The sequence below is a fragment of the Pongo abelii genome, chromosome 4, assembly GCF_028885655.2.
Source record: "Pongo abelii isolate AG06213 chromosome 4, NHGRI_mPonAbe1-v2.0_pri, whole genome shotgun sequence".
NCBI classification, from domain to species: Eukaryota; Metazoa; Chordata; class Mammalia; order Primates; family Hominidae; genus Pongo; species Pongo abelii.
In genome coordinates, this window is record NC_071989.2 from 188,895,753 (window position 1) to 188,920,201 (window position 24,449).

Genomic DNA, 24,449 nt, shown 5'->3' on the forward strand with positions numbered 1-24,449 from the left:
AATCCTGCTGTGCCTGAAGCTGCTCCGTGGACTTCTCCATCACATGTGCCTGTTTAAGTTGGGGTTCTCTCAGGTACAGTAAAAACTGCTGTTCTCCTTAACCTGGCATTCCAGGCTCTTTGTGATTTGCACTAGCTGACCTGTCCATCCTCACCGCCTATCACACCCCATTGCTCTTGGCGCCAGTCACGTACTCTCCTCCAAATGCCTTCTCCAACTCTGAATCACTGCACAGGCCGTTCCCTCCTGCAGGAAGGCTCTCCCACCATCTTCACTCCCCTATCCCTCCAGGTGTGGCTGAAATGCCTCGTCCCCGGTGAAGCCTTCCCTGCTTCCCACCAAGGCTGCACCTGACCTCTGGTGGGCATCAGCAGACTCTGCTTGTCAGCCTTGTTGGGTGCCTGGGTGCTGCTCTCAGTACCTGGCACAGGGAAAGGCTAGCTGCAGCCGTTACAGTGTCTTCTCTACCCAAACCTCCAGGCAGAGGCCAGAGCACATCCTCTGTGACTCTGCTCTGAGTGACGGGCCTGGCAGCAGCAGGTGTCCATACACACGTGCAGGGAGCCCATGCTTACTCTCAGAAACTCTTCCACTTACCCCTCTAGGCCAGTCTTCCTTGAAAGCCCAGGAGCCCTCACAGTGACGCGTCTTGGCTAAACCTGTGACTGTTTAACCAGCCCCTACATTCTTGATTGTGGAGTCCTGCCAGCTCACTGCAGGGTCTTCTGTGGACTCCAAGGCTCCCCTGCTCGTGCCGTCCTTGCTGCCCCGATGGCAAACCCTGACCCTGGCCTGTTTCTCCTTTCCAGCACTCTGAGTGACCCTGCCCTGGGAGTAGAGACAGAGGGACGTGGTGGGTCAGAGCTGACACTGGGGATCAGAGGGAGCCCCTCAGAGGGCTGTCCCATGGCCATGTGGGTGTGGGAGGTGCTGGGACTGGGTTACAGCATGGGAAGGGCTCAGGCATTGGTGTGGACAGCAGCCCAGACAGTCCTGGCCATGGTGACAGCCAGCTTATTTTCGCCTCCCTGACAATGCTGTAAGTGTTCAATTTTCAGCCAATGAAACTGTAAAATTTCACAAAATCACCTCCTGTCTGTCCCAGGGGGAGGCAGCTGAGCAGGTGGGCATGCAGGAAGCTGCACGTGCTCAGTGGGAGGGGGCTAGCGGCGGGAGGGGCCAGCTGCAGGGTGCACGCTGCTCTGCCTCCTGCCCAGGGCCCGGCAGCTCAGCCTGAATCCACAAGACAGAAAACCTGTGAGCCTGAGAGGTCCGCTGTCTCCTGCTGGACACCTGGCACCTGTTCACCCTGCAGCGTTGGCCCTGCCCCAGATCCCAGCCCCATTTTCTTGACAAGCCAGTGGCAAGGATGGAGGTGGCTCTGGAAGCCTCTGCAGGATGGTGGGAGGTGCCACGCAGGGGCCTTTCTGAAGGAGGCCACAAGGCTGCCACTTTAAAGAGACAGCCAGGAGGCTCCCAGGCGACCTGGGGCCTGGCCTGGAACCAGGTGCTGGGCACATGGGAGGTGGGAGCAGTGTTCAGATCCAGCTCTGCTCTGGAGCGACTAGCTCACACTGGATCCAGGGGTGCTGGTGGTTGATGAACTATTGTGACCCACACGGATGCCCAGAGAGGGGCTGGGCTGCCAGTAGCCCTCCGACCTCCAATCACCCATCGTGTCACCAGCTGGGTCCAGGTCTGGGTCTCAATGAATGGCCTTATCCTTGTGCTGCAGCCTTCAGTTTTTTCCTGCGGTTGCAAAGGGTCATCCATTCATGCGTGTATGCATGGGGCGACTCCTGGCTCCGTTCCAGGCAATGGGGACAAAGCCCGACCTCAGGGAGCTGGTAGGGGAGGCAGAGCTGTGCAGAGACTGCCCCACTGGAGGTGTGCTGTGAGGGAAAGGGGGTGACCACTCTCTATGCTCATTGCGGTGGATGTCCTGGCCCCTAAGAGAAGGTGAAGTCAGGGCTGCTGCCACCAGGGGGCTCCCCCACCACTCCCACCCGTCCCTGTAGGCGTGCTGGTGCAGACAGGCCAGGTGCCCACCTCTGGCCTCTGCATGAAGACAGCTGGGGACACAGAGGACACGGCTGCTCCTCCATCCGCCAGAGACAGCCAGCTCCTCCTCCCTCCAGCAGGAGCTCCAGCCTGCCTGGAATGGGCTGGGTGAGGGTGGCTGCACTGAGGGCTGAGGGCAGGAAGCAGTCTGCAGAGAGACATGCCAGACAGACTGACCAGCATATGCAGAGGCTTGGCGGAGCTGGGGGCAACGTGGTGTCATCATGGGAGTATACGCTTAGGTGTCAGGAGCCAGGCAGTGGCTCCTGGAAGGGTAGTGGGGAGTGACTGAGTTGGGGTCAGGGAATGTGCAGAGTGATCAGAGCATCACGTTCCTTGTGTGCAAAAACAGCCACGTAACGAGGGTCCCTCGCTCCACCCGTAAGTAACTGCTTTTATTAGTTTCTTGTCTTTCTGTAGCTTCTTTACACAAAGACAAGGAAATGTAAATACATAACCCCTTTCCTGTCTGTATTACACAAAAAGGCAGCATACTGTCCACACTCCCCCGCACTGGGCTTTCTTCACTAACAATGCATTTTGAGGACCTTTCCATGGCAGGGCAGGGCTGCCTCATTCAGTTTTATAAAAATCGCCTCACAATATTCCATTGTTTGGATGTCCACAAATAATTTTTAAAAAGCAACGAGGAAGCAGCCCAAGCGTCCATCAGTGACGAATGGATGGAGAAAACGCCTCTCCACACAGTGGGACAGGAGTCAGCCTCAGAGAGGAAGGAGGTTCTGAGCCTGCGGCAACACGGATGACTTTGAGGACATCATGCTAAGTGAAATGAGCCTGATACAGAAGCACAAACACTGAGTGACTCCACTTGTGGAGGCACCTAGAGTCATCACATTCAGAGAGGCAGACAGTGGGACGGCAAGTGCCAGGGGCTGGGGGTGGGACACCAGAACAGAGTCTCACTTTGTGAAGAAAAGATTTCTGGAGAGGGGTGGAGGTGACGGTTCCACCACGATATGAAGGTACTTAATGCCACTGAACTGTACACTTTAAAAGGGTTAAAATGATACATTTTATGTTATGTGTATTTTATCACACTTTTTGTTTGTTTGTTTTAAACGGAGTCTCACCAGGCTGGAGTGTAGTGGCGCGATCTTTGCTCACTGCAATCTCCACCTCCCAGATTCTTGTGCCTCAGCCTCCCGAGTAGCTGGGATTACAGGTGCCCGCCACCACGCCCAGCTAATTTTTGTATTTTTAGTAGAGACGGGGTTTCACCATGTTAGCCAGGATGGTCTCGATCTCCTGACCTCGTATCACGCTTTTTAAAAGAGGCAGTGATGATGGGACAATTGTTTATTGTTACAATATCTCTCGGAAGTCTTGAAATCACCGTTAAGTCTCCCACCTGTGTTTTGTGCACATGTCCTGCATGATGCACGTGACAAAGGGGCTGGGAGTCTTGGGGGCTGCAGAGATGGGCTCTCAGCATGAGGGGCTCAGCACGGATGGGGAACGTTCTGCCCGTACCCTGTGGAGAGACCTTTCCATTTCTCCCTCTGTCTGCCTCTTTGGGACGTGGGGCTAGGTGTGCGTGAACTAGATATATGAACGGTGTGGCTGCTCCCGTGGGGTTCCACTTCCTACCCATGAAATGAATGAGACTTAATTAAATGCCCAGTGCTGGCAGGCCTGCAAGGGCAGCCCCTTACACACCACTGCGGGGAGGGGTGGCACGCATTGTCATGGTCCCTTTAATTGTACCAAGATTTGGCTCAATGTACCAAGAGCCTTATGTGGTTTCTATAGCGTCCTTTCATCCTAATCAAAGACTTAGAAATGTATCCTGAGAAAATAAAGGGGACAAGCTGTGGAAAGAAAGGCCCTTGCTTCAGCATTAAATCCCAGCAGTGAACACTCTCGAGCAGCGCAGATGGCAAACAAAGGGAGCATGGATGGGGAGGTGCACAGACCCACTGGCAGAGTGGCTGTGGCCGCTGCAGTGATGGTTCTGAACACACGGTCATAACACAGAAAACGGTGTGGCACAAGGAGGGGAAAACAGCGGGAGAGAAAGCTGCGGATGGTGGAAATGACATTCATGCAGATGAAGACTGCAGTGGGGCCCTGAGAAATGAGTCGCTGCTGTGCCCTCCCCGCACCCCATTGTTTTAGAGTCATTCGTCCAAGCTGAAGTCCACTCATCAGATGATGGTTCTGGGAACACCTGAACTGACTCCAGGCCTGGAATGGTGAGGCTGGGGGCACGTGCCCCCGCTGTGGCAAGGGCACTGATGGGACACTGAGAGGAAATGCCTGGCTCTGGCACACAGCCCCAAGTGGCTGAGGCATGAGCTTCTGCCTCGGTCTCCCTCTCCATGGCTCCTGTCCCACTGCCTGGCCCCCAACCCCTCAGGCATCTCTCCTTGTGTGTGTCTCCAGGCCCTGCACCTGGAGGTCCTGGGGCTCCTGCAGCAGTTCAAGAGACAGCAGGCGAGGATTGTGTGGGGTCAGGTCTGCAGACAGGCTGACATGGGACAGGACCCCACGTGCCACCCTGCAGAGGGGCACTCTGATGCCTGCCGTGCCCAGCTTGGCATCCTTCCTTCTGGCGGCCTCGCTGACAGGCTCAGGGCCCACCCTGCTCCAGGCCGCTGGCGCTGGCAGTTTCTGGGACAGCATGGCCCCAGCCCAACCCCTCTATGGGAGATGGGAAATGTGTGCAGGGACAGGGGCACGATGTGGTGCCTTAATAAGGAAGGCCAGCCCTGGAGATGGATGTGCATTCCCCTGCTATTCCAGTGGGTGCTGGAAAGAGGTAACGGTCACCTGCCCCCAGCCAGGTGAAAACGTGCCCAAGGGCCCTGCTGTTCCTTTTCAGCGTGGGGCTGGCAGAAGGTGAGCCGGCTGTGCCAGTGAAAACTCACAAGCTCTGCTGTGCTCTGGGAGCTGGCGTGCTCAGACCTTCTCAGTGTAAAAGCCATCCAGGACATCCAGGACTCCTGACTTATGTTTCATATTATCATTGTAAGGGTGGCAATTAATTCTATTTTTTAAAAAAGCCACTATGGGGGCCACACAGTGAGTTAAAGCACAGTTAGAAATGACATCTGTAGTGCCAAGGTGGTCAGTTTACAAACCCTGTTCCTGCTGGGGTCCCCACATCCCTCAGCATGGGTGGCTGGCATTAAACATCTGCAAAATGGAAATCCATTAAACTTGCAGAAGAAAAGCAGGTGGCTGGTCAGAGCACGTCCTGGGGGCTGGAGCAATGTTCTCCCTGGGCCAGGTGTGGCAGAAGGGACAGAGGTAAAGAAGGCTCCTGAAGGCCCCTGTGAGGACCACACGCGTGTCTCAGGAAGACACCTGTGAGCTCTGAGAAGAGGGAGCGGCCCCCCTCTTCGGGTTATGGAGACTGGTGCACGAAGTACCTCGCACAGTGCCTGCTGTGGAGAAAGGACCTCCAAGGCCAGCACTCCCCACGGGGAGCTCGCCACCTGCTAGGGCCAGACCACAACACAGGCAGCAACTGCTGCTAACCAAGGCTCTGTGTGTGCCAAAAAGACTTGCCAACTGCACCGCCACGGCTCCCCATGGCTTCTGTGCTGGCTGCAGCTGGGGCAACCCTCTACCTGCCCATCCAGCCCTGCAGCTGAAACCACGTCTCAACGGCTGCTGGAAATGGTCCCACTGCTTTAGCCTCAAAGGCTGTGGTGGGCCCACGGCCCCAAATCAGAGCCCTTTCTGCCCTTGCTTTAATATGTGCAGAATTTTACACATTTACACATTCTCAAGAGTTTGAGACCAGCCTGGGCAACACAGTGAGACCCTCATCTCTAGAAAAAGTTTTTAAAAATTAGGTTGACGTAATGTCACACACCTGTAGTCCGAGCTACTTGGGAGGCTGAGATGGGAGGATTGCTTGAGCCCAGGAATTCAAGGCTGCAGTGAGCTATGACTGCACCACTGCACTCCAGCCTGGGTGACAGAGCAAGACCCTGTCTCTACCAAAAAAAAAAAAAAAAAAGTTAAAAAAATATACTTAACATAAATTTACCGTGTAAAGTTCAGTGGCATTAAGTACATTCACACTGTTGCACAAGCATTGCCACCATCCATCCACAGAAGTTTTTCATCATCAACTAAAACCCTGTACCCATTAAACACTAACTCCCCAATTTCTCCTCCTCTCCTCCCCCAGCCCCTGTAACCACAGTTCTACATTCTATGTATTTTTACCATTCTGGGTACCTTATATAAGTGGAATCATAAAACATTTGTCCTTCAGTGACTGGCGTATTTCATTCATCTTTGTCAAGGTGCACCACTGTTGTAGCATGCATCAGAATTTCCTTTTTAAGGCTGAATACTGTTCCATTGCATGCACATACCACATTTTGTTCATCTATTCATCTGTCAGTGGGCAGTGGGGGTTGTTTCCCCCTTTACCATACTGTTTTCCACAGCAGCTGCACCATTTTATTTATTTTTATTTTAATTTTTGTTTTGAGACAGGGTCTCACTCTGTCGCCCAGGCTGGAGTGCAGCAGTGCAATCTCAGCTCACTGCAACCTCTGCCTCCCGGGTTCAAGTGATTCTCCTGCCTCAGCGTCTCGAGAAGCTGGGATTACAGGCATGTGCCACCACCACGCCCGGCTAATTTTTGTTTTAGTAGAGATGGAGTTTCACCATGTTGGCCAGGCTGGTCTTAAACTCCTGACCTTAGGTGATCTGCCCGCCTCAGCCTCCCAAAGTGCTGGAATTACAGGCATGAGCCACCGTGCCCGGCCCACTGCACCATTTAAAATTACCACCAGCAATGTAAAGAGTTCCAATTTCTCCACATCCTTGACAACGCTTGTTGTTTTCTGCTTTTTTGATAATGGCCATCCTAATGGGTGGGAAGTGGTATCTCATTGTGGTTTGGATTTGCATTTCCCTAAATATCAGTGATCTTGACCATCTTTTCATTTGCCATTTGTATATATTCTTCAGAAAAATGCCTGTTCAAGACTTTTCCCCACTTTTTTCAAGCAAAGAAAATTTAATTCATAGAATTGGTTCCATGACAGGATGTAATTACCCCACCCCTGAGATTTAAAGAACAAAAGAGAAGCCGTGGCATTTCAAGACCCAGATCAGAGGAGAAGCCCCACAGAACTGGAGCTCACGCTTCGAACGTGGCTGCTGCTGGGACCTCTGCAGGGGCATGAGGCAGCTAGCCCCAAGAATCCTCTTTTACCCATTTTTGAATTGAGTTGTTTGGGATTTGTTTGTTTTTGAGTTTTAGGAGTTTGTTAGATATTCTGGATATCAATCCCTCATTAGCTATGTGATTTGTAAATACCTTCTCCTATTCGGTAGGTTATCTTTTTACTTTGTTGATAGTGTCCTTTGAGGCACAAATGTTTTCCATTTTGATGAAGTCCAATTTGTCTATTTTTGTCTGTTGTTGCCTGTGTCTTTGGTGTCATATCCAAAAAGTCACTGCCCAATTCAATATCATGAAGCTTTCCCCCAATGTGTTTTTGAGATGGAGTCTGGCTCTGTCACCCAGGCTGGAGTGCAGTGGCACAATCTCGACTGACTGCAACCTCTGCCTCCCAGGTTCAAGTGATTCTCCTGTCTCAGCCTCCTGAATAGCTGGGACTACAGGTGCATGCCACCACACCTGGCTCATTTTGTATTTTGTATTTTTGTATTTTTAACACAGTTTCACCATGTTGCGCAGGCTGGTCTCCAACTCCTGAGCTCAAGTGATCCATTCAAAGTGTTGGGATTACAGGCATGAGCCACTGCGCTTGGCTAGCTATGTGTTTTTCATATGTGACTTTCATTATGTTGAGGTAGTTTCCTTCTATTCCAGTTTTTGGAGTATTTTTTTTTTATCATGAAAGGGCATTGAATTTTGTTTAATGCTTTTTCTTCATCAACTGAAATGATCATTTTTTTTTGCTTCATCATGTTAATCTATTGTATTACATTGATTGATTTTTGTATGTTGAACCATCTTTGCATTCCAGGAATAAACCTCCCTTGGTTGTGGTGTATAATTTTCTTTAATATGCTGCCGAACTTGGTTTGCTAATATTTTGTTGAGGATTTTTGCATCATAAGGGATATTGGTCTGTAGTTTACTTCTTGTAGTGCTTCTGTCTGGCTTTGGTATCAAGGTGATGCTGACCTCATAAAATGAGTTAGGAAGTGTTTCTGCCTCTTTAATTTTTAGGAAAAGTTTGAGAAGGATTGGTGATGGTTCTTTTTTAAATGTTTGGTAGAATTCACCAGTGAAACCACCGGGTCCAGGACTTTTTTGTTGTTGGAAGGCTTTTAATTACTAATTAAACCACATTATTAGTTATAGATCTATTTAGGGTTTCTAATTTTTTTTTCATGATTTCAGTTTCTAGGAATTTCATCTAGAAATTCCAATTTGTTCAAATTTCCAATTTGTGGGCATATAATTTTTTATAGTACTCTTATAATCCCTTTAATTTCTGTAGAATTGGTAATAGTATCCCTACTCTCATTTCTGATTTTAATAACTTGAGTCATCTCTTTTTTTTCAGTCAGTCTAGCTAAAGGTTTGTCAATTTTGTTAATCCTTTGAAGAACCAACTTTAGGCTTTTTAAATTTTTTCTATTGTTTTTCTATTCTCTATTTTATTTATCTCTGCTCTGATCTTTATAATTTCCCTCCTTCTGCTAGCTTTGGGTTTAGTTTGTTCCTCTTTTTCTAGCTCTTTACATTGTACAATTAGGTTGTTATTTTGAGATCTTTCTTCTTTTTTAATGTGTTTACTGCTATAAATTTTCCATTAAGGACTGTTTTTGCTGTATCCCATGTTTTAGTATGTTGTGTTTTCATTTTCATTCATCTCTAAGTATTTCTGAATTTCCCTTGGGACTTGTTCTTCAATGCATAGGTTGTTTAAGAATGTGTTGTTTACTTTCCACAAATTTGTGAATTTTCCAATTTTCCTTCTATTATTGATTTCTAATTTCATCCTGTCATAGTTGGAGAGGATACTTTGTATGATATCTCTCTTTTAAAATTTATTGAAACTTAACCTGTGTCCCAACATATGGTTTATCCTGGAGAATATCCCATGTGCCCTTTAGAAGATTGTGTGTGTTGTTGTTGAGTAGAGTTCTGAATATGTCTGTTAGACCTAGTTGGCTTATTGTGTTAAGTCCTTTATTTCCTTACTTATCTTCTGTCTGGGCATTCTATCCATTATTGAGAGTGAGGTAGCAGCTGCTGAAATAGCTCAGTTGGGAAAGCATTAGACTGGAGAGTGAGGTATTGCAGTCTCCAACTATTACTATAGAGCTGTCCATTTCTCCTTTCAATTCTGCCCATTTTTGCTTCATGTATTTTAATGACCTGTTATTGGGTCATAAATGTTTATAATTATTAAATCTTCTTGCTGTATTAAATTTTCATTGATATGGGATACCGTTCTTGTCTCTGGTAATCTTTTAAAATTTAAAGTATTTTTTCTGTTATTATATGGCTGCTCCCACTCTCTTTTGGTTACTGTTTATGTGGAGTATCTTTTTCAGTCCCTTCATGTTTAACCTATTTATGACTTTGGATCTAAAATGAATCTCTTGTGGACAATATATAGTTGGATCTTTTTAAAAAAATCCATTCTGCCAATCTTTGTCTTTTGACTAGACAGTGTAATCTATTTCCTTTTTAAATAATAGCTGTTAAGACAGGACTTACTCCTGCCATTTTGCTGGGTTTTTTTTCTATTGCCTTATATCTTTTTGTTCCTTATTTCCTGCAGTACTGTGTTCTTTTTTTGTAGTGAAACATTAATTCCTTTCTTGTTTCCTTTTGTGTATATCCTATAGCTACTTTCTTTGTGGCTACCACGGGGATTACATTTAACATCCTAAAGTTATAACACTCTAATTTGAATTTAGACCAGTTTAACTTCAATAGCATTCAAAAACTCTGCTCCCATACAGTTCTGTCCCCACCCTGTTAGTTATTGATGTCACAAAATTACATTTTTATTATGTTCAAAAGCACAGACTAATACTTATTTTCTTAATGTATTAGTCTCTTAAATCATGTAAAAAAAGGTAGAGTTACAGATCAGTTATCATAATACCAGATTTTATAATTGCCCATGGATAAATCTTTACCAGATATTTTTGTTAACACAGCTTTGAATTACTCTTTAGTGTCTTTCATTTCAACCTGAAGCACTTCATTTAGCATTTCTTCTAGGTAGGCCTTGCGGTAGTGACTTTCTTTGATTCTTGTTTATCTAGGAATGTCTTAACTTTCTACTCGTTTTTGAAGGACAGTTTTGCCATACATAGGATTCTTGGTTGACAGGATTTTTTACTTTCAGCATTTTGAATGCATCAACTGATGGCCTTCTGGCCTCTAAGGTTTCTTTTCTTCTTTTTCTTTCTTTTTTTTTTTTTGAGACAGAGTTGCGCTCTGTCACCAGGCTGGAGTGCAATGGCACAATCTCGGCTCACTGCAACCTCTGCCTCCCGGGTTCAAGCGATTCTCCTGCCTCAGCCTCCCAAGTAGTTGGGACTACAGGTACATGCTACCAAGCCCAGCTAATTTTTGTATTTTTTGTAGAGACGGAGTTTCACCGTGTTGGCCAGGATGGTCTCAATCTCCTGACCTCATGATCTGCCCACCTCAGCCTCCCAAAGTGCTGGGATTACAGGTTACAGGTGTGAGCCACTGTCCCCCCAAGGCCTCTAAGGTTTCTGATGGGAAATTTCTTGATAATCTTATTGAGGATCACTTTTTTTTTTTTTTTTTGAGACAGATTCTAGCTCTGTCATCAGGCTAGAGTGCGGTGGCATGATCTCGGCTCACTGCAACCTCCAACTCCCTGGTTCAAGCGATTCTCCTGCCTCGGCCTCCCAAGTAGCTGGGACTACAGGCATGCACCACCACGCCCAGCTAATTTTTGTATTTTTAGTAGAGACGGGGTTTCACCATGTTGGCTAGGATGGTCTCCATCTCTTGACCTCTCGATCCACCCACCTCGGCCTCCCAAAGTGCTGGGATTACAGGCGTGAGCCACTGCGCCCAGCCAAGGACCCCTTTTATGTGATGACTCACTTCTTTCTTGCTGCTCTCAATATTCTCTATTTGTTGTTATATTTTCCAATTTGATTATAATGTGTCTCACTGTGGGTCTCTTTGAGTTTATCCTACTTGGTTCACTGAGTTTCCTGGATGTTTACATTCATGTTTTTCATCAAATTTGGGAAGTTTTCAGCCATTAATTATTCAGATAATCTCTCTATACCTTTCTCTCCCTTCTTTTTCTGGGACTTTCACAAAGTGTATGTTGGTCTGCTTTATGGTATTGCTTAGGTCCTGTAGGTTCTATTCACTTTTTCAATCTTTTTTATTTTCCTGTTCCTCAGACTCAATAATTTCAATTGCCCTATCTTCAAGTTTGCTGATTCTTTCTTTGGCCTGCTCAGATCTGCTTTTGAATACCTCTAGTGAATTTTTCATTTCAGTTATTGTACTTTCTAGCTCCAAAATTTATTTTTGGTTCCTTTGTATGTTTTTCTATCTCTTTATTGATAGTTCCATTTTGTTGATCCATCTTTTTCTTGACTGCTACTTCTTTACTTCTTTGAACATCTTTAGGACACTTGTTTCAAAGCCTTTGTCTAATAAGTCTGTCATGTAGTCTTTCTCAGGGACAGTGTTTGTTGATTTACTTATTTTTCCTTCAAATGGACCATGTTTTCCTGTTTCTTTATATGCCTTGTGGTATTTATTTTGTAGAAAACTGGACATTTGACTCTTACAATGTGGCAACTCTTGAAATCAGATTCTTCTCCTTCCCCAGGGGTTTAAAAAAAAATGTTGGCCTGGTGCTGTGGCTCACGCCTGTAATCCCAGCACTTTGGGAGGCTGAGGTAGGCGGATCACCTGAGGTCAGGAGTTTGAGACCAGCCTCAACATGGAGAAACCCTGTCTTTGGGATGCCCTCTCTCACCACTCCTATTCAACATAGTGTTGGAAGTTCTGGCCAGGGCAATCAGGCGGGAGAAGGAAATAAAGGGTATTCAGTTAGGAAAAAAGGAAGTCAAATTGTCCCTGTTTGCAGATGACATGATTGTATATCTAGAAAACCCCATCCTCTCAGCCCAAAATCTCCTTAAGCTGATAGGCAACTTCAGCAAAGTCTCAGGATACAAAATCAATGTGCAAAAATCACAAGTATTCTTATACACCAATGACAGACAACAGAGAGCCAAATCATGAGTGAACTCCCATTCACAATTGCTTCAAAGAGAATAAAATACCTAGGAATCCAACTTACGAGGGATGTGAAGGACCTCTTCGAGGAGAACTACAAACCACTGCTCAAGGAAATAAAAGAGGATGCAAACAAATGGAAGAACATTCCATGCTCATGGGTAGGAAGAATCAATATCGTGAAAATGGCCATACTGCCCAAGGTAATTTATAGATTCAATGCCATCCCCATCAAGCTATCAATGACTTTCTTCACAGAATTGGAAAAAACTACTCTAAAGTTCATATGGAACCAAAAAAGAGCCCTCATTGCCAAGTCAATCCTAAGCCAAAAGAACAAAGCTGGAGGCATCACACTACCTGACTTCAAACTACACTACAAGGCTACAGTAACCAAAACAGCACAGTACTGGTACCAAAACAGAGATATAGACCAATGGAACAGAACAGAGCCCTCAGAAATAATGCCACATATCTACAACTATCTGATCTTTGACAAACCTGACAAAAACAAGCAATGGGGAAAGGATTCCCTATTTAATAAATGGTGCTGGGAAAACTGGCAAGCCATATGTAGAAAGCTGAAACTGGATCCCTTCCTTACACCTTATACAAAAATTAATTCAAGATGGATTAAAGACTTACATGTTAGACCTAAAACCATAAAAATCCTAGAAGAAAACCTAGGCAATACCATTCAGGACATAGGCATGGGCAAGGACTTCATGTCTAAAACACCAAAAGCAATGGCAATATAAGCCAAAATTGACAAATGGGATCTAATTAAACTAAAGAGCTTCTGCACAGCAAAAGAAACTACCATCAGAGTGAACAGGCAACCTACAGAATGGGAGAAAATTTTTGCAATCTACTCATCAGACAAAGGGCTAATATCCAGAATCTACAAAGAACTCAAACAAATTTACAAAAAAAAAAGAAACAACCCCATCAAAAAGTGGGCGAAGGATATGAACAGACACTTCTCAAAAGAAGCCATTTATGCAGCCAACAGACACATGAAAAAATGCTCATCATCACTGGCCATCAGACAAATGCAAATCAAAACCACAATGAGATACCATCTCACACCAGTTAGAATGGCAATCATTAAAAAGTCAGGAAACAACAGGTGCTGGAGAGGATGTGGAGAAATAGGAACACTTTTACACTGTTGGTGGGACTGTAAACTAGTTCAACCATTGTGGAAGTCAGTGTGGCGATTCCTCAGGGGTCTAGAACTAGAAATACCATTTGACCCAGCCATCCCATTACTGGGTATATACCTGGAGGATTATAAATCATGCTGCTATAAAGACACACGCACATGTATGTTTATTGTGGCACTATTCACAATAGCAAAGACTTGGAACCAACCCAAATGTCCAACAATGATAGACTGGATTAAGAAAATGTGGCACATATACACAATGGAATACTATGCAGCCATAAAAAATGAACAGTTCATATCCTTTGTAGGGACATGGATGAAGCTGGAAACCATCATTCTCAGCAAACTATCACAAGGACAAAAAACCAAACACCGCATGTTCTCACTCATAGGTGGGAATTGAACAATGAGAACACATGGACACAGGAAGGGGAACATCACACACTGGGGCCTGTTGTGGGGTTGAGGGAGGGGGCAGGGATAGCATTAGGAGATATACCTAATGTTAAATGAAGAGTTAATGGGTGCAGCACACCAACATGGCACATGTATACATATGTAACAAACCTGCACATTGTGCACATGTACCCTAAAACTTAAAGTATAATTTAAAAAAAAAAAAAAAGAAAACCTGTCTCTACTAAAAATACAAAAAATTAGCTGGGCGTGGTGGCGGCGCCTGTAATCCCAGCTACTCAGGAGGCCGAGGCAAGAGAATTGCTTGAACCCGGGAGGCGGAAGTTGCAGTGGGCCGAGATTGCGCCACTGCACTCCAGCCTGGGCAACAAGAGCAAAACCCCATCTCAAAAAAAAAAAAAAAGTTATAAGTTGCCTCTGTACTGGGATCAGCATAAGGTATAAATGGTAAGTCTTCTTGGGTCTTTTCTGAGGCTGTACCTGTCCCAGGGAAATTGCAGTACCTTTATAAACTTCCCCATATGTTACTGCTTTTGAATGTTCTAGTCCTTAAATGCCTGGCTCCCAAATGGGGAAAATGGGAACAATTAAAGGGGAGGTAGTGGGGAATTTAAAGGTTCTGGCTCTTTAAATCCCATGGAAGCCTTTTCACCAAGTGGAGATTATAGCAATGGGGGCCCACCTCTGTGTCTGCACATCCGTGATCAGAGGCAGCAGAACACAGATCCCTGATATTGATACTTGGAGTGCAAGGTCTTTACGGCCCACCCTGGCTCCCACAGGCTGTGCGTAAGCTGTTCCACAAACACATGCGCAGCCTGCCATGGGATTTAGGGGTGGGGGATAGGTAGCTGCTACCATGTGAAGAGCTTGAATTGACCAGAATTCACCATGATTTGCTATCCAAGCCCTCCTCTGGAGCTGCAAGCTTTCGAATAGACTCCAGAACTTCAAAATAGTTGTATCAGACAGATTCTGCCAGTTCACTTGTCATCTACATGGAGAGATGGAATCCTGATGCCTGCTACTCCACCATCTTCCCCGACTTCTCTGCATTACATCTTTAACTGGCTATTGCTATTGTGTTTTGTATATGGCTTTGTATAGCACCTTATTTGTTCTAATAGCCTTGGAGTTTGCAGAAGTCAATCATGTCTACAATTAATGGTAATTTCATCTTTTTCCTTCTGGTGGTTAAACTTTTCTCCCTTTTCTTGTCATAATGCATTGGACAGAACTTGCTAGCAGAAACAATACTAGTAAGAATAAGTATCTTATATTGCTCTATCTCTCCATCAGGGTGAGGTGTGCTCTGGAAACAGAGCTGAAACCCCTCTAGGATGATGTTCCCAGTCCCCCTACTCCAAACCCAAACGTTGGTTTGTTGGGAGGGGCTGGGGCCACGTGGCCCCTGGTCAGCATGTGTCCTGGAAGCCCCAGGAAGTTTATGACTTATTCCTTCTCCTGCCATGAGAAAGAACTGACCAGCCCCGGGCCTTCTCAGAGTCCATGATTCTGTTCAGTTATACTTCTCTCTGTGAAGGGCGCCCAGAAGCTCTCAGAAGGGGCCTGAATTCTAAGTTTTCTTACAGGGCCCAGGACAAGTCTGCCCCCTGGGCAGGTGTCTGGAGCCTCAGCTGGCGCCGGGCACTGTTGCAAGGGCCAAATGGGCCTCTTTGCTTGGGACTACCTCTGCTGGCTTCTTCAGGAACAGGGACAGTCCCTGTCCCCTTAAGGGATAGCGAGCTGAACTCAGCACTGTTTCCAAGGCTCCTGGGTGAAGCACCTGCTCCACCTTATCCAGACAGGTTCTGAACTCCAGGGACTTAAGTTAAAGAAGAAATAGGCTCTATCATTCTTCAGTGTCTTTTGTTCTCATATGTCAGTGTCACTTAATCCTTAAAATGACCATAGGGAAATGACTACCCACTTTACAGATGAATGAACCCGGACCCTCAAGGGTAAAGTGGGGTGGACAAGGTTACCAGCTGCTGACTGGTGGACTGGGCTGGACTCTTTTTTTTTTTTTGAGATGGAGTCTCGCTCTGTCACCCAGGCTGGAGTGCAGTGGCGCAATCTCAGCTCACTGCAAGCTCCGCCTCCCGGGTTCACGCCATTCTCCTGCCTCAGCCTCCCGAGTAGCTGGGACTACAGGTGCCCGCCACCACGCCTGCCTATTTTTTTTTGTATTTTTAGTAGAGACAGGGTTTCACCGTGTTAGCCAGGATGGTCTCGATCTCTGACCTTGTGATCTGCCCGCCTCAGCCTCCCAAAGGGCTGGGATTACAGGCGTGAGCCACCGCGCCTGGCCCACCCTGAACTCTTGACTGCAGGCCCAGCTCCTGGCCCTGGACCTTTGACGGAGAATTGGAACAGCCTGAGTGGAAGACAGACTTGGCCCGAAGGTTCAGCAGGAAAGCCGGGTGCTGGCGCTGGGAGCTAAGGGACAACCTGAGTACTGGAAGCCACCGTGTGGCTCCTGGAAGCCTCCAGGAGGCAGGGAGCTTCTGGGCAGCCCTGATGGACTGAGCTGAAGGAGAGGCCTCAGATCACAGCCCAGCCCTTCCCCACCTTGCACAGAAACCTCAAGGGAGGAAAGCCCCCAACCCTGAGTATGGGTCTGGAGCTCATGTCTGGCGGCCCCGAGCAGTGGTAGCATCACGTCTAGGCTCTGAAAGCCTCTGTGGTCCTCCTTTTCTCTCTCCTTGGAAGAGCCTGGAGCTTGGACATACATTTCATTTCCATTTGGGTCTCATGAAGGACTCCTGCCTGCTCCCTGATGTCTGAAGGGATGCTGTGGGGGAACTGCGGCCTCCCTAGGCCAAGCCCAGATCTGCTTGCGGAGGCTGAGGATGCACCTGGCCTTGCCTTCAGGAGGGCAATGCGCTTGGCTGTGAGGGGAGGATTGGCCTGAGTTATTTTTGGGCTCCATATGGCCTTCAACTCCTGCTGACAGATCCCGCTGTTTCCCTCAGGAAGCTCTTGTTTCTGATTGCTCAGGGCCCGGCTTGCAGGCAATCTGTTGGCTGCGAAGCAACAGCACCAAGACCCACGGCAGATTGGCCACTAAATATAGAGCTCTCCCAAGAGGGCAAGTCAGCCTCTCTCCCGCTCTGTTTTCCATCCTGTCCCTTACTCTTGGCCCACGTTCTCAATTACGTCCTGAGGACATACTTCTAGAAGGAGAGGCACAGTCCAGTCACTCCCCAAGCTACAGCGAAGGGGTTTGTTTCACCCAACCCGCATGCTGCCTTGCCTTCAGGAACTTCTCCCTGTTGGCTGAAGCCTGAGTTGGGGGGGACCCTGAGTCCTGGCCAAGAGGGCACTGTCCGTCCTCTCACTGCTGAGCAAGTGACCAGGTTATCCAATTAGAGCAAAGTCTGGGCTTTGCTTCGAGACAATTACTATTATTATTATTACAACATGAACATCTGTTCCCAGGACCCAGGCTAATAAAAAGAGCGTTACCAGTACCTTAAAATCCCTAATGCACCTTCCTCAACCAGTCCCACTCCTTATCCCCCTAACCTCTAGACAAGACCATCCTGACTTTTGTGCTAATTGTTCCTTTACTTTTCTTTGTAGTTCCACCTGTGTATTTATCCCCAAATACCCTGCCTAGTTTGACAGCTGAGGGCAGGCACATGCTGACGGTGCAAGGAGAGGACGGCACTGCCCCTGCTGGACAGAGGCTCCAGGAGGTGAGCGGATCAGTCTCCAGGCTGTGGTCTGATTCCCGCTTCTCTGGGAGCTGACAAGGCCCCTCCGGCGGAAGTCGTGAGCAGGGTTGAAAGGGAGTCTTGGGAAACACGGGGCTCAGCACAGTTGGTGCCTGGCAGGGCCGAGGTGGGGAACAAGCGCTGCACCTCTGTGATAAAGAACTGTTATCGAAAATATATAAAGGGCCAGGCACGGTGGCTCACACCTGTAATCCCAGCACTTTGGGAAGCTGAGCATGCAGACTGCTTGAGTCCAGCAGTTCAAGACCAGCCTGGGCAACATGAGATCCCATCTCTACTAAAAATTACTAAAAAATTAGCTGGGTGTGGTAGTGTGCACCTGTAGTCCAGCTACTTGGGAGGCTGAGGTGGGAGGATCACCTGAACCCAGGAAGTTGAGGCTGCAGTAAGCCGAGATCGTACCACTGCACTCCAGCCTGGGCAACCAGAGTGAGACCCTGTCTCAAAAAAAAGTAAATAAAATAAAATAAAACATACAAAGAAATCTTACAACTTAATAATAAGAAAATAAACAACCTGATTAATAAATGAGACAAAGACCTTAACAGACACCTGACCAAAGAAGATATAAGATGGAAAATAAGCATTTACAAAGGGGCTTCACATCATATGTCATCAGGGAAATGCAAATTAGAACAAGACAACACTACACACCTACTAGAATGGCCAAAATCCAGATCACTGTCACCACCAAATGCTGGCAAGGAAGGGGAGCAGCAGGAATTCTCATCATTTCTGGTGAGAGGGCAATACATTACAGGTGCTTTGCAATGCAGCTTGGCAGTTTCTTACAAAACTAAACATACTCTTACCATATAATCTAGCAATCTCATTTATTGGTATTTACCCAAATGAGTTGAAAATTATGTCCACATAAAAACCTACACACAGGTGTTTCTAGCAGCATTATCATAATTTCCCAAACTTGGAAGCAACCAAGATGTCCTTCTATAGGTGAGTGGATAAATAAACTGTGGTACATGCATCCAAGTGCTAAAAAGAAATGAAGTATCAGGGCTGGGCGCGGTGGTCCATACCTGTAATCCCAGCACTTTGGGAGGCCGAGATGGGCAGATAACCTGAGGTCAGGAGTTCGAGACTAGCCTGACCAACATGGAGAAACCCTGTCTCTACTAAAAAAAAATACAAAATTAGCCAGGCGTGGTGGCGCATGCTTGTAATCCCAGCTACTTGGGAGGCTGAGGCAGGAGAATTGCTTGAACCCAGGAGGCGGAGGTTGCAGTCAGCCGAAATTGTGCCATTGCACTCCAGTCTTGACAACAAGAGCAAAACTCCGTCTCAAAAAAAAAAAAAAAAAATGAAGTATCAAGCCATGAAAAGACATGGAGAAAATGTAAATGCATATTACTAAGCAAAAGAAGCCAATGCAAAAAGACCGTATGATTCCAACTAGATCACATTCTGGAACATTAACACTTATGGAGATAGTAGAAAGACCAGTGGTTTCCAGGGTTAGTGGGGAGGAAGGAATAAACAGGTGAAACACAGAGGATTTCTAGGGCAGTGAAACTATTCTGCATAATACTATAATGGTGGATATGTAACATTATTCATTTGTCAAAACCCATAGAACGTACAACACCAAGCATGACCCCCTAAGGTGAACTATGCACTCTGGGTAATAATGATGTAGCAATGTAGGTGTATCAGCTGTAACAAACGTACCATTCTGGTGGGTGATGTTGATAATGGGGGAGCCTCTGTATGTGTGGGGGCAGGAGGATGTGGGAAATCTCTACTTTCTGCTCAATTTTGCTGCGAACCTAAAACTGCTCTAAAAAATAAAGTCTATTTTTTAAAAAGATGGCTTGAAGGGAGTGGGGGTCTTGGTGATGATCATCTACTTCCTAGCTCACGCCGCTGCAGTGGGGCTCAGTTGCCCTCCAGATGTAGTGCAAAGCTGTTACACTGAGATCACCTTTCACCATCCTCCAAGAGATTCCTTCTCCTTTGTGTGTTGGGCTCCTGTCTCCTGTATTTAAAGTCTTCTTTCTTGCGCTGGTCTTTCATTTTAATGGAGCACATCCTCTAGTAGCTTTCGGAGAAGAGGTGCTTAGGAAGTAAATGTTTAAGATCTCACATGTCTGTAAACGTTCTCATTTTACCATCACACTTGCTAGTGTAGTTTATAGTTCAGCAGGGCATAGAATTCTAGATCTGTGCTCATTTGTCTTCACACTTTTGAAGGCATTGTTTTCTGGCTTCTCTCTGAACTTTGTAGAATTTTTTTTGTTCCAGTAGGGTGACCTGTCATGCTGGTTTGCCTGGGACTGTCTTAGTTTTAGTACTGAAAATCCCGTATCCCAAGAAAAACCCCTCAGTCCCAGGTAAACAAAGCCAGTTGGTCACCCTAGTCCCAAGTCTTTTGAAATTTCACAAGGACGCACCTTGACACGGGCCTTTCTATGTCCCTCGTGTGGAGCACTTTCCAGTCTCACGGGCTGGAAGCTCATGCCCTTCAGTCCTGGAAAACTTTCTTAAATCATTTCATGGATGGTTCCCTCTCCTTCATTTTCTCTGTCTAGAATTCTTAGCACTCATTGTTGGACCCCCTGGACTTGTCCTCCAATTTAAAAAATATTTTCTCTCCTACTTCCCATTACAAAATCTTCATGCTCTACTTTCTGAAAGCGTTTCAATTTTATCTTCCAAATCTTCTTTTGTTTATTTCTGCTGACATATTGTTAATTTCTATGAGGTCTTTTTTTTTTTTGTCCTTTGGATGCTACTTTTTGTTCTTTTTTTCAGAGATGTAATATCTTCTCTTACCTCTCTGAGAATATTAGTAACAAGTTTTTTTTTTAATTTTTTAATTAATTTTTTTTTTTTGAGACAGAATCTCACTCTGTTGCCCAGGCTGGAGTGCAATGGTGCGATATAGGCTCACTGCAACCTTTGCCTCCCAGGTTCAAGCGATTCTCCTGCCTCAGCCTCCCGAGTAGCTGGGACTACAGGCATGCACCATTTGAGTGGAGATGGGATTTCACCATGTTGCCCAGGGTGGTCTCAAACTCCTGAGCTCAGGCAATCTACCTGTCTCAGCCTCCCAAAGTGCTGGGATTACAGGCGTGAGCCACCGTGCCTGGCCTTAACAAGTTTTATTTGAAGTTTTCTTCTTCCTGCATTGCCTTTGTTTCCTCCAATTTGCCTTTTTTCCTCATTTGCCCTGGTCTCCGTCTGCCATGCCGGAAGCATTCACTCAGATGTCTGGGACTCCTTGGCCACCACATAGAGACTGAGACTGATTGGATGCTTCACGAGAGATGATGGGGCTGCGGACAAGCTTGCAGTGGGGAGATCTAGGTAGGCCATTTGGGGGAACTCTGATCCTGAAGTTGGGAGCACCCCCTTAACTGATCCACAGGCTGGGGATTTGGCTTTCTGAGGTCGGCTCTATCATTGGTTACGTACCCACTTGCTTTCATTTTGTTTGTTTATTTTGACAATCAATTTCCCATTGGTGTACTTCACTGAGATTTCAGGAGGGACCAAGTGTTCAGCCAGCCCTCCTGATGCTCTCTTGCCAGCGGGACTGGAGGTTAAGCAGATGAATGTGAGCTGCTGTGGCTGCCCAGCCAACAAGTGGGGGCAGGAAGCCAAGCTTTGAGCACATTGTTTGGATCCTGAATCTAGCTGCCCTCAAAGTTAGCCCTGCTTGTAGAATCTTGATACCAAAAATTGGCCCCAGGGGATACTCCTGCCTCCAGGGCTCATGGCTGCTCACCTATGGCCTTGTTTATCCCATGGAAGGTGCACCAGTGGGAAGGTCTCTCTGGATGCCACTTCTTTGCTAACTTGGAGGTGTTTCCTGCAAATCTCCTCTGTTCCTAGTGACTCAGTAGAGCGCCCCTCCCAAGCCCCTCCTACAAGAAGCCATTTGGCTCTTTCTGGACCTGAGGAGTAGCCAGGGGTCCCTGAGGCCTCCAGGGTCCGAGTCAAGGCACCCACTCACCTTCCATGTGCAGTTGGCCTCTGGGGCCTCCAGACTGGACACCCTCTGCTCCAGGTGCCTGGGCACGTCGCCCTGTGAGCCTAGAGACCTTTCTCCAGGTTGTGCACAAGGGGTGGGCTCCACACTGCAGAGGGTGTCCCCTCTGTTGGTGACATACACTGACCATCACTCCCCGACTTGGGGTCATTCCACCTGGCTCCCCAAGGCAAAGGCCCCCGAGCTGCACGCACCCATTTCTATCCTAATGCCCAGCATCATTCCTATCACACTGTCAGCTTTGCCTCTGGGAAGGAAAACTGGCTCCTAATTTCAGTAGGCCACACACAATATACCTGTCATCAGTATTAGGAAAACTTTTAAAGCTGAAAAATACAAAATTAACCTCTAGATAGGCGCCCACTGGAGAAAACAGCAAGCAGAAGAGTATCTACTCCAGTAAGGGTCTCACATCAGCAAGAAGCCATGCGCAGCTTGAGAACGTCCCTGTAAAACCAGGCAGACCCCTGGTATAAACTCATAAATGCGTCCTACAAGTGCTCGAAGGCACTTTCCTCCGAATGCTGATTTTTGCACGCACCTTTAGAGCATCTGTGTTTATAGTATAACACAATGTGGCAATATTAGGGAAACGTGTCAGCAAGACAGATGACAGAAAACTGAGGAAGTGGCGTGTGACTGCATTTGGTACAGCCCTGGAAGTTGTGGGTGCAAAGAGAGGCCAGGAAGGGGCCCATCACTAACCATAAGGGCCCATTTCCCCACTCACACAGGCCAGCCTGTGCTCAGGACCTGGGGGAGGAAGTGGTGGCAGAGAGCAGAGAAAAATGGGACTCTTCTTCTGGACCTTGGAGACTGATATGCCTGGGATAAATGCAAAGTTCCTCCACAGTCCCCAGACTAGAAAAACATTCCCCAGATTTGGGGGAGAGGAAGAAGGTGCAGGGAGGCCCTGAGGACGTGGGCTGCAGTCGGCAGGAGAGGGACTCCCTCCGCCCCGCTTCCGGAGTGTCTTTTGGGAGGTGAGTGGGCTCCGAGGCAAGGAGACTGAGGTGGTTTCCTCCCTGGAAAGCGGAGGTGGCAAGAACTGGCCCTAGCCCCGCGCAGCCCTGCGGAAGCCCCGGCGACACGAGGCGCCACGGCAGCCAGGTGGGAACTGCCCAGAATGTGGCGCACCTGTGTGGACCTGATGGGGCCGGGGCCATCGCCGTGGCGTCTTGAGGACCTGACGCGAGCTCTGTGGTCCTGGACGCCAGCCCAGGGAGGGCAGATGTCTACACTGACTGGGATCCGGGGCTGTGAGGGCAGCGCTGCAGGACGCCAGGCTGAGCCCAAGAGGGGAAGCAGGTGCAGCCTCGCCTCCCCAGCCCCGCGGCTCCTGGAACACCGCTGTGGCTGCGCATGCGCAGCAATCTCTGCCGGGAGCCCCCTCCCTCCTGCACGTGGCTGACGCCCCCGCCCCCATTCAGCTCGCCAGTCTCAGGCCAGGTCACACAGACCCACCTGCGGGACGGGCGTCCCTCCACATTACATCGCTGGGGCTTTCCCACAGCCCCTGTCACTGACTGAGGTTCTCCTGTCTCTTCTCTGCCTCCCCACAAGACCAGGAGCCTTGGGACAGGGTCTCTCATATCCATGGCAGTGCCCCCAGGGCCTGGGATGTGCTAGGCACATGGTGGGTATCCGAAAGCAAGCTTGAGACAAATTCATCAGTGAGTGGATGGATGACCATAGATGAGGTTCTGTCTGATCACTGACCTGCAGGGTGGCCTCATGTCCCCCACGGAGCTAGCAAGTCTGGGACAGGAAGGTCCTGGGTTGTCTAGCACTGGCCTGTAGAGGAGTGTGAGTGCTGTCCGAAGCCACCAGCTCTCTGGCTTCCTACTCACAGGCCCTGCCTCCCTCTCTGAAAATCAGGACATTGTCTGCTTGTCTCTAGCCACTCTGCAATCCCCATCTTCCTGGGTCATGGATGTGGCATTGGCTCCTGAGTTCTCAAAGCAGCAGGGTAAAAATCCAGCTGGGCTGGGCAGTGGAGAAACTGAGTCCCAGAGGGAGGACATGTGCACCCAGTGCATTGGCACTCCAGGTCCCAGCTCTGATGTCACCCCTAGGACCCACGGCCTGGGAGTGTAACTGGAGGGGCCACAGGCCAAGAGCCAGATGGCCTTTCACACGCAGCCATGCAGGGCAGACCCAGGTGGGAGCCTCAGGTTCTCAAAGCTGAACATGGAACTGTCCTCTCTGTATTCCCCCAAGCAACTCAAAGCCAGACAGCCCTTCCACATTTGATCAACAAGCTCCCCTCACCGCATTAAGGAGCTTTTTACAGGTGTGAATTGTCATAAATAGATTTATGTTTATTATTACTCACATTTTGATGTTTTTAGCTATTCTAGTTCCTTTGCCTTTCTATATACATTTTAGAATTATTTTATGTATTTCCACAAAAAAATCCTGCTGGGATTTTTATGGGAACTGCATTACATATGTAGATTAATTTTGGGAGAACTAATACCTTTACTACATTGAGTCTTCCAATCCATTAATACAGTGTGTCTGTATGATTACTTGTGTCTCTTTTGATTTCTTTCATCAGAATTTCATTTCAGAGTTTTCAGCACACAGATCCTGCATACGGATTGCTAGATTCATACATAAGTATCTTTGGGGGGCTGGGGGTAGCTATAGCAAACAGCATTGTATTTTAGATGTTGGCTACCAATTGTTCATAGGTAGTACAGAGAAATACAATTGATTGTTGACTTTGTACCCTGGGGTCTTTAGAAACCTATGCATTAATTCTAGGTTTTCTTCCCCCTTTGGATTTTCTAGGTAGAAAATTATCATGTTGTCTGT

At 47.4% G+C, this 24,449-nt stretch overlaps 1 protein-coding gene across 1 annotated transcript in view; it reads right to left on the reverse strand.

Annotated features, from left to right (window-relative positions):
* RASGEF1C (RasGEF domain family member 1C) overlaps positions 1 to 24,449 on the reverse strand; it is a 107,225-nt gene that overhangs the window by 36,148 nt on the left and 46,628 nt on the right. The window lies entirely within an intron of this gene.